This window comes from Pinus tabuliformis, chromosome 8 (assembly GCF_031772625.1).
Source record: "Pinus tabuliformis cultivar Carrire ecotype Pingquan chromosome 8, CPIR1, whole genome shotgun sequence".
NCBI lineage: Eukaryota > Viridiplantae > Streptophyta > Pinopsida > Pinales > Pinaceae > Pinus > Pinus tabuliformis.
Window position 1 is genome coordinate 282,502,030 of NC_142294.1, and position 10,331 is coordinate 282,512,360.

The following is a 10,331-nucleotide window of genomic DNA, read 5'->3' on the forward strand; positions in this document are numbered from 1 at the left end:
GAGCTGATTATCTTTCCTGGTTTCCCTGCAATACCCTTAATTCAACTTCCTTTCCTTCCATAGAAAATTTGATGAAAAGTTCTTGAAAATTAAAAGCTATTGTACCCAAGGATTGTAGCCATTGGACTCCTAGTACAACATCAGCACCTCCCATTGGAATGGAAAGCATTGGGCTAGTCAATACATATTCTCCCATGGATAGCTTGATATTATGGCACTTTCCAGAGCAATTTATTGTTCCTCCATTTGCAATCATCACTTGACACTCTGGTGCTGGATATAGGAAGCAATTCAATTCTTTTGCTACCTTACAATGAATAAAATTGTGGGTGCTTCCTGAATCAATCAACACTATTACCTTTTTCTTCTTGATTTGTCCTTCTATCTTGATGGTTTGAGGAGTGGTAATTCCCACCAATGCATTACAAGATATGGTCGGATTTATTTGTTCTTCATCTAGGCTTTGTTCCTGGAGTATATCCTCTTCTTTTGACCTTTCTTGCTCCTTTTCTTCTTCCTCTTCACAATCTATGTAGAATAATTTCTTCTCAGCACACTTATGACCTTTAGTGTATTTGCTATCACAACTGTAACAAAGCCCTTTTGCTCTTTTTTCTTCCAATTGTTGTGGTGTCAACCTTATAGGTTGTGGAAGACTAGGGGCAACAACACTTCCGTCTTTATAGTTGTGAGTGGTATGCTTCCTGGTTGCCATAATTTTGCTTTCCATTTTTCTTGCTAACCTGAATGCCTTCTCTAATGAATCAGGTTCCCAAAGGCGAACATCATGTTGGATATTATCCTTTAAAGACCCTATGAACACATCAATCCTATGCTCCTCTGGAATATCTTTTACCCTTATGTTCAATTTTTGGAACTCCTCAATGTGCTCCATTATTGAACCCTTTTGTTTGAGACTTATCAATTGGCTAAAAAAAGTGTTGCTTTTTGTATCCTCATAATGTGCTATCAATTCTTCCGTAAAAATTGCCCAAGTGATAAATTGTTTACGAGAGAAAAGCCATTGATACCATACAAACTGATTTGGTTCCAAATATAAAGTTGCCATACGTACCTTTTGTGTGTTTTGCACATTATTGAGATCGAAGAATTGCTCCATCTGTAATATCCATGTGGCGGGATCCTTGCCATCAAACTTCCTCATATCGATTTTTGGAATATGGTGAGTCTTTGATCCAACATTAGAGTCTATGGAATCATGATTAACATTTCTTTTGTTCTCATCATGAGTTTCCTTTAGTACCCTTTCACCATTAGTGACCATTTCTTGTGGCAACGTATTCATATTTATCTTCAATTCTTCGATCCTATCATCCATGTCATCAATTTTAGCGTCCATGCCATTCACCTTAGCTTCCATGCCATCCATCTTAGATTCTATGCCTTTCTTTAAAAAACCCATCTTAGTTTCTACACCTTTCTTTAAACCATCCATATTAGCTTTTACTTATTTCCTTAAACCATCCATCTGATATTCTATTGCTTTTTGTGCAAGTGACACTTGTTGCACTTGTTCTTGTAATTTTGATATATCATATAACATTTCTTCTTCTTCTTCATGAGTCATGCTAGAGCTTTCAGGTTCCTTACTAAGTGTTTGCATTTTCTTTCCTCGGGGCATCAGTTACTGAAAACAATGCTCTACTAGCCCTTTGAATTCCTTCAAAATAAATTTTCAAACCACTCTTAAGCAAAAATTTAAAAGAATCTACACACCTTTTTCTTCACTTTGTAGGAGCTCAATATTGCCTCTAATGTATCTCTGTACTTTGAGATCATCCAGTTCTGAAATTGCAGCCTGTGGTAGCCCTCTATGTCCTCTTTCCAATGCCACCAATCTGATCCAATTTGGTTTCTCCAAGGAAGAGTTATGTGAAATCTCCCACAGTGACCTGATTATGGACTAGTTCAGTAGAGCAACTTGTATGACGTTCCACAAGTCACTGTTTCGTCCTTTGGCTCTGAAAAATATATACAAGAAACTACAGTCCATCCTCTTTTTGCACCTTCTTACTAAATTTCAATCCAATTCTCAGGGAAAAAGTTATGATGATTTTCCCCAGGTCACCTGTTTGGAATGTAATTCAGGAGTCTACAAAAAGACCAACTTCCTCCGATCATATCTCCACAAATATAGTGCAAAAATATCTGAAATTCGGACCCGAGATTCAGCACGATGTCTTCTCAAATGGAATTTTTTTTAGCTTCTGAAACATTGCATAAAAAAAGTTATAGCGAAAATGCCACGATGACCTGTTTGGAGCATCGAAACCCTAGAATCCAAAGCTCTGATACCAAATGTTATGAAACCAGCTCAAGAACAGATAGAAAAGATAGATCAACGCCTTAGAATTCAACCTCTTCAAAGGGGCAACCTCCTTTACATTACATAAATGAACAATTCTTGGATGCTTCAAATGACAAAACCTCCTTTCTATATAGGAGTCTAAGGAGTCACAATATAACCCAGCCGACCTAACAATAATAATATAAAGCCACAAAAATAACAATAGAGGGATTCTATGGGGCACAGTAATAAGAATATGGGGGAAATAGGGGCACAAAAATATTAATAAGGGGTGTAACTACAATAGTAATGGGGTAATCACTAGTATTATAGGGACCCAACAAATTCTTGCATACATCCCCATATTATTGGGTGGTTGACTAGCGTAGAATTTGGGCCTTTTGCTATTTTGGGGAAAGTTTCCTTATTTATTACCATTTTGGCTAAAAGCTAAATAGAGAGGAAACCTTTGGTAAACCCTTACCTTGACACAAATACCAAGATTTCCACATAGGCTTCAATTTCATTGTCCAAATCAACTATGTGGTGTAATTCCCATGTCACTCCCACATCATCTTCCATTTTGAATTTCTTCCACTTGTCATGCCAAGACACCGCTACATTTCACTCATAACAAGGCCACATGGGCACCCAAAATGGCTAAATCCACCTCCAACATTTCATGCTCACCAGCTACCATGTGTACCTATCTCCTTGCATCCATGTTAATACCACCTAACATCTACATGAAGGTGCCACTTGTTCTTCCAACAATAGATAGCCGTCACTTTCCTTTCATTGTTTTGTTGCACATAAATGAAGTCTTCATTGGGAGTTTAATAGACGCCTAGCTTCTTCTCACCAAGTTCCATGTGACCAAGTGATATGAACAGTGACCGTGTTGTTGTACTTCTCATTGCTCATCATTCTCATTTTGATAGACAAGATTTTATGCTTCGATGTGGTATGGTAGATGAATAGATGCTTGTTCCAAGCTCCCTATGATAAAGGGTTGTCACTAGCAGCCTTCCCAATCCACCACCCATCGTTCATTGTGCTAATTTTGATAGATGGGCTTCCATTATTCAGACAATCTAATTAAACTTTGGGTGCTTATGCCAAGATCCATGTGACCAGCAGCTATGAGATAGGTCCTTATCACCCCACCACCTATTGACCGTCAAGCTCCCTCCTTATATTTTTTTATGGTTTCGCACCAATTCGATAAGGAGCCCACAATGGAACCATGACCGATTGGAACCTTGCTTGACTTAGGATGCTTCAAACTAAGTTTTCTCCTCATTCCTTGGGAGTTAGAAGAACTGCCAAATACCATTGGAAATCTCTTTGAGAGGCCTATCTATCCAAAAAATTTGCATGCTCGTTGTATTAGGATGAGTAAAGGAAAAATTCTTTAAAATATAGGCTATCCAAGTTACTAACTAAATTTATGAAATGCAACCTTTACTTCAATCATGAATGATCAACAAGATCCTCATGAACTTTGACATTACTTGACTTCAATGATTGTACAACACATTAAACAATCTCCTATGATACTAGACATTGACATCAATGAAAACATATGCACAACAATATCTCCCTTTGGCATTGATGAAAAAAACACCAGACATCTGCTAGTAATTGATGACCATGGGCTAGACTCCCCCTATCTGCTTCCTAAATGTTCTTATATTGATGTCTACTTATTCTTCACATTTAACATCAATGGAAAACAGAATATCATCTCACTAAGCCAATGCATATTGTTTCCCTAAACTCTACCTTTAATGAATGAAAAATGTTTATTTTTACTTATGGATACAATTTCTCCTTTATCTACAACTAGGCTCCCCCTATCAAGTCTATGCCTATATGTCCCTACATTGAACATTTCCTATTTTGTAAATTTGTTCTTGAGATTAATCCTCTTGTGCTTGTACTAATTCATAATTTATCTCTTAGAACATAAAAGGGATGCTCTCCCTGAACTCATGCTTCTCCTTCTTTTACTTTCCTTATCAAATAAATTTCAATATTAATTCATCCCTATCAATGATATTCTTCCAATTGATCATCTGTAACAAGTTTGTCTTTAACATGTGCAATAATGAGCATGCTTCATTGTCATCTTATATTGTGTTTTCTTGAAGAAAATAAAAGCCTCTATTTTACCTTTCTTGATTTTGGGTCTACATGTCTCTCTTTCTCTTTTGCTACCTTTACTGAAGCACTTGCAATTTCAGGGATTTCCTTTTCATCATTTCTTTCAATACTATTGCGTTTGAATTATTATCCTCATGTCTTGTTATGAAACCAGCTCAAAAAAATATAGAAAAGATAGATCAACAAATTCAAAATCAGCCTCTTCGAGGGGGAAACCTCTTTTACATTACACAAATGGACAGTTCTTGGATGATACAAATAACAAGACATCCTTGCTATATATAGGAGTCTAAGGGGTCACAATATAATCAGAGTTGAAATAGCAATAATATTCTAGTGACACAATAATAACAATAGTGGGCTTCTATTGGGCATAATAATAACAATATGGGGACTACATGGGAACAACAATACAATAAGGGGGTTGCACTAATAACATTAAGGGGCTACACTAGTAGTATAGGGACCTAACATTTCCCTCTCCTTCAAAAAGTGTTGTCCTCGACGCTTGAGTAGTTATGGATGCTTCTGTATAAAATTATCATCCTCCCATGTGAAATATTCAGCAAGTAAGTTCTTCCACTTGATGAGATACTCTGAAATTGATTGATTTCGTAGCTATCGAGTCCTTGTTTCTGTGATTGCTTCAGGTTCCACTATGATTTTCCCTTCCTTGTCAAGTTCTGTTAATATTGTTTTAACTGGGAGATTGTCACCTATAACCTTCTTTAAGCATGAAACATGGAAAGATGGGTGCACTTAAAAAGATGCAGGAAGCTCTAATTTGTATGCCATAATACCAATCTTTTGCAACACCTTGTAAGGACCATAGTACTTTGGAGGTAATTTATTATCCTTATTATCTTTCTTGAGGGACATTTGTTTGTATGGTTGTAGCCATAAAAATACCCAGTCACGTACATTAAGACCTCTTTCGTTGCGATGTTGATAAGCCTGTTGTTTCATTTGATTCTGTGTCAAATTGAGGTTATCCTTTAAGAGTTGGAGAACTTGTTGTTGATGCTCGATGTGATCTTCCACTACTTGAACCTTAGAATGATTGTCCAATGCTTTTTGAATATCTAGAGAAATAGATGATTTCGATGTTTGAACCTCTAGTGAACATATTACACCCCGTTGTTCTTTATTTAGAATCCTTGTCATGCCATTAGAGTTAATTATATTTCTTGGTTTCCCTGCGATACATTTTAATTCAACTTCCTTTCTGTTATCACTCAAGAAAAGAAAAATTTAAATTGTTCACCTCATTTCGATTGTTTGTCAAAGGGTTGGTGTCAATTTTGGGTCTAGTCTTTGCATCTGGTTTTAGAGTCTAAATAGTTTGAATAGGAGTCTTGTTAAGAGTATTGTTGGTATGTGTAAAGGGGTCAATTCTCTGTCTTAGTCTATCATTGGTCTCACATCTCACATGGATATCATATGTCCAAACTCGTTTCAAAGCTGAAATTGTCTAGGTGATTTCGTAGCGCATAATTCATATTGCGCTATGAAATTGGGAATTTGTTTGAATCCATAGCCAATATTTCGCAACCGACAAAGCACCATATCAGAAAGTCCACCTAGTAATTCTGTTGGGTTTTTCTTTGGATCAACACCACCAGACAACCATGGGGGAACAATGGCATCCTCAAAGCTTGCATCTTCTCCTCATGGATCATGTCTTGGCAGTGGCAGTTTTGCTGGAAGTAGTTCACCAGTTGGTTCCATACCAAAGTCTTTTCATCCTTTTCAGCATCCAAGTCATGAACTTTTGTGTCAGTAAGTATGGGTGAAAAAAGTGGTCTGAGATTGCAAAGCATTGGAAGATACCGTGAAAGGTGGCACAACCATCTAAATCCAGCAATAAATAAAGATGCCTGGAGCTTAGAGGAAGAGTTGTCACTCATCCGTGCTCACCAAATATATGGGAACAAATGGGCTGAATTGGCCAAGTTTCTACCAGGAGGGACAGACAATGCGATAAAGAATCATTGGAACAGCTCAATAAAAAAGAAGCTGGATTCATATCTGGCATCTGGTCTTGTGAAACAGTTTCCTGGTTTGACTGTTCCAAAGCCTACAATAGGGTCTGCCTCCTCAACAGGAGGGTCATTTAATGAAGTTCAAGGAGGAGCAGATTTGGAAGAAATATCTGAATGTAGTCAAGAATCGACTTCTTCTCGTTGTCATTTATCTGGTTCATTTGCGGGGCCTTCTTCATCATCTGTGCAAGTGGGACTTGAAAGATCAGAATTGCGAAAGGAAACATGCAAGATGAATTCAGATGATGAATTAGAAGTCCATCATGAACCTATGTGGTCATTAAATTCTAAAATTGATGGTTTCTTGATGCTACAAGACGGACCTGCTGGTTATTCTAATTCTCCCATACCTGAAGCAGTGCCTCCTATATCATCTTGTGAATTAAATGAACTTACGGAGTCTGTTATAACAGGAAATAGCTGCTCTGTTGGCAGCCCAAAAGAAGTCTCTAACGCTGTTAATGTGTCAATGTCTGGGGCTTCTGGTGGCCTTGAATCTTTTGGCTTCGAGCACGGAGGGTCAACATCTGCTGCAAAAGACATGGTCTCATCCTCAGCATTTTACACGTGTCTTCTGTTGGACTCAACTGATATGGTTGGCATGTCACATAATCTATGTGCCCCAGTTTTTGTGGATTCATTGCGTCCAATTTCTCCAGGTTCTTCAGATATGATGTTGAATAGCCTTGTCAGGGTAGGGGATGGAATTTGTTCAACAGAAATGCCCTCTTCTGTTCTGAATAGCGGTATATGTGAGGGTGCAGGATGTGTTCAAGAGGCCTCTGAGTTTCAGCACAGCGATGAGATGTTGCAATACTGTAAACCTGTTATTCATGATTTAAAGATCGACCGTCAGGATGGTAGATCTGGTCCTGATATGTTGAATTTGACATTTGATGAGAAAGCAGTCAATTTGAAGGTGGAAGCTTTGAGTGTGCAGGCAGAAAGTCCAATTTCTGAGTGTTTGTTCTATGAACCCCCTCGTCTGCCTAGCTTGGATTTTCCATTTATTAACTGTGATCTTATAAATTCATGTAGCCATCTTCAGCAGGCATACAGCCCTCTTGGTGTTCGGCAAATGATAATGTCATCAGGTAACTGTTCTACTCCTTACTCTATATGGGGTTCTTATGACAAAAGCCCAGAATCTTTCTTAAAGAGTGCAGCCAAGAGCTTCAGAAATACACCTTCCATATTAAGGAAACGGCGACGAGAGTCTTCAACTCCTGTGCAGGGTGGGCAACATGACAAGGAGGAGGCCAGTGCAATAGACCATGACAGTTTTCTGTCACATGGTTCATTAGATGAAAAGGAGAATTCATTGAAGGATACCTCCAGTGCAGATTTTCAGATTTCCTTTCCTGAAGATGGAGTTTCTTTGCCGTCAAGCAAAAAACCAATTATTGTATCCCCACCATATTGTTTAAAAGCAAAAAGTACAGTGCCTGGAAAATCCAAGGAGAAACAGTTATTGTATGCTTTTGAAGGTACAAACTATACAGAAGTTAAAAATGGGTGTAGTGTGGATATTGGTGTTGTAGGTAATCATCAATCTGACATTGGACGAAGTGGCAAAGATGAAATACACAAGGCGAGCATTCAATCGAGTTTTGAGAATGTGCAAACAGGCGGGATTCTTGTTGAGCAAAATATGAATAGTCCACTGTTCTGTACAAGTGGAAATAATTCATATCAAATTTGCAGCATGAGTTACTCTCCTTTAACTCCAAAAACACTTTTTGGTAGAAGATCAGAGACACCTGCAAAACGAACAGACCACAAATGTGAAATGCAGGAAGGAATCATTTCATAGCTGCCAGCCCTGTTTTTGGTTGCAATCAAGAGGGAACTATATTAGCACATCCCCTTGCACCTGAAGAGAAGATGCCTATACAATTTGCACGTGAGGTACTAGCCAGATTCATACAGTTATATTTGGAACAGTGAATGGTGTTATTGGTGTCATTGCATCTTTTCCTCAGGAGAAATATCTGTTTCTTGAAAAGTTGCAAGCAAATCTTGTCAAAATGATCAAGCGAGTAAGGTGCTTAAGCGATGAACAGTGGCGATCATTTAGCTATGAAAGGAAGACTGTGTTTTTGAAATTACACAGCAGTTTCGTAGCGCGCTACGAAACTGCTGTAGGTGATGATTTTAACACAGACAGGCAGTTTTGTATTATGAGCGGGAATTTTGAAAGGGAAACGCCAAAAGGGTATGCAAGACATCAGCTGGAACAACAATAGTCAATCAGATCAAGACAGGTGGATGCTTTAAAAAGGTGGAATATTTCGACCCAATTTTAAATTTCTGTTGTAAAGTCCCTTTATCACCGTTCAAGAGGTATCAAATGATTTGCATACAAGGAAATTTTGCCTGCACACATGTCCATCGATGCAGCTTACAACACATCAAGAACGTGGCAGTGTTCCATATTTTGGGGTATTAAAGGCTAGAAAACATGCTTCTGTACATTCAAGCATTTTGAGGAAAACTGGAGCCGAGAAACAAGGGAAATCTCCTAATACTTCTGAGCAGTTAAAAGATTCAGCGTTCAAGGTCAATATGGAGTATTAAACATCCAGCTCAGCCAAATCGAAAGAGGACTAGGTGTCAAAGAACAAGAAGAAGCCATTATGCATGGAAAATGGAGTTAGAGTCATAGTTAATTTAGAACTCTTTAAAAACTCCAGTCAGCACTTTATTGTATTTATTAGTTAGTTAAATAGTTGATAGGTGTCATTAGAGGTAGTTATCGAATTCCCCTCATGCTGGAGGAGGAAGCTCGAATTAGTTAGAATAAGGATTCTATATATAGCTGAAACAACAATGTAATGGGGGTTGGAAAATTTATGAACAAAGCTTGTATTTGGCTTATGTAAAGACTCACTTTCAGTAATATAATTTTGGTTTTACTTCTCAGGATTCATGAAGGATTTTTCATATTCAGAATGTGTGATGTTGTCTTCTTCTTAGTTTTGTTTATAGTGGTATGGATGTATAATCACTCAGAATTCACTGAATGTGCTCTGATTTCCTATATGCATCTATAAACTGTGGGGTTCCTTATGAGTATATATTCTGAATATTCAAATGTTGAATGCCCTGACTTCCATGTAAGGTCAATATCTTTGTTATTTTGAGGTGTAGTTGACTCCATAGGCCCAATGGATAGTTGTTTAGTATGTTTCCAGCATTCATATTTGTTACAGTTGTTTCACAAGAGTTAGCCATCTTATCTTAATCAAAATCATTAACCCATCTAGAGAGAGCCCTCTCAGGTTGAGGAGGCTAAGCCTCAGCCTAAAGTAGGTTTGAAACAGTTACTTGAAGTCTTCCTGGTCTGCAGCCTTCCAGGGCTTGATTTTGAGATAACACTTTCCTTCCCAAAAAAAATTCAAGAAAAGTTCTCGAAAATTGAAAGCTATCATCCCCAAACATTGTGACCATTGGACTTCTAGTACAACATTAGCACCACCCATTGGAATGGAAAGCATTGAACTATTCAAGACATATTCTCTCATGGATAGCTTGATATTATGGCACTTTCTAGAGCAATTTATAGTTCCTCCATTTGCAACCATTACTTGACACTCTGGTGCTGGATATAGGAAGCAATTCAATTCCTTGGCTATCTTACAATGAATAAAATTATGGGTACTACCTGAATTAATCAACACTATTACATTTTTATTCTTGATATGTCCTTCTATCAATGCATTAAAATATATGGTTAGATTCATTTCTTATTTCTTTGGGGTTGGTTCCTAATGGATGTCCTCTTATTTTGATGTTTCTTGTTCCTTTTCTTCCTC

The 10,331-nt window shown here is 37.7% G+C and overlaps 1 pseudogene; it reads left to right on the plus strand.

The window, feature by feature from the left end:
* Window positions 1-6,102: 6,102 nt before the first annotated feature.
* Window positions 6,103-8,329, plus strand: LOC149235220 (transcription factor MYB3R-1-like; annotated as a pseudogene).
* Window positions 8,330-10,331: the final 2,002 nt, after the last annotated feature.